The sequence below is a fragment of the Pterocles gutturalis genome, unplaced genomic scaffold (assembly GCF_000699245.1).
Source record: "Pterocles gutturalis isolate BGI_N339 unplaced genomic scaffold, ASM69924v1 scaffold2250, whole genome shotgun sequence".
NCBI classification, from domain to species: Eukaryota; Metazoa; Chordata; class Aves; order Pterocliformes; family Pteroclidae; genus Pterocles; species Pterocles gutturalis.
Genome location: NW_010143049.1, coordinates 6,554 through 6,867, shown reverse-complemented (window position 1 = coordinate 6,867; position 314 = coordinate 6,554). Strand labels below are relative to the sequence as shown.

Here is a 314-nt window from a genome sequence, read left to right as displayed (position 1 = left end):
GTCAGGACAGGCTTTGTCCTGGGGGGGGGTTCCACCTCCGGTGGTTTGTTTCAAACATCTGCAGGAACACGAGCACCCCCAGGACTGGTTCGAGAGGTGCCGTGGGAAGCTCCTTGCTCTCCCCTGAAGGAGAGGGTGCTTGGGACAAGGGGTGACAGATCTCCACTCCCAGCAACAGAGACGGAATTCATTCTTTTTATTAAAAGAAACTGAGGTAAGTGAAATACTTCCGCCCCAGCGAGAACCGTACATGCCCAGGGTGGTTTCCCCGCCAGCCCCCTCCCCAATGGTACCCGACCCCCCTGCCTGCACCG

General features: G+C 58.0%; 1 protein-coding gene across 1 annotated transcript in view; it reads left to right on the top strand.

The window, feature by feature from the left end:
• The window catches only part of LOC104469850 (protein AATF-like), a gene marked incomplete at its 5' end in the record, with an annotated part of 38,456 nt that overhangs the window by 37,265 nt on the left and 877 nt on the right, over positions 1-314 (top strand). The window lies entirely within an intron of this gene.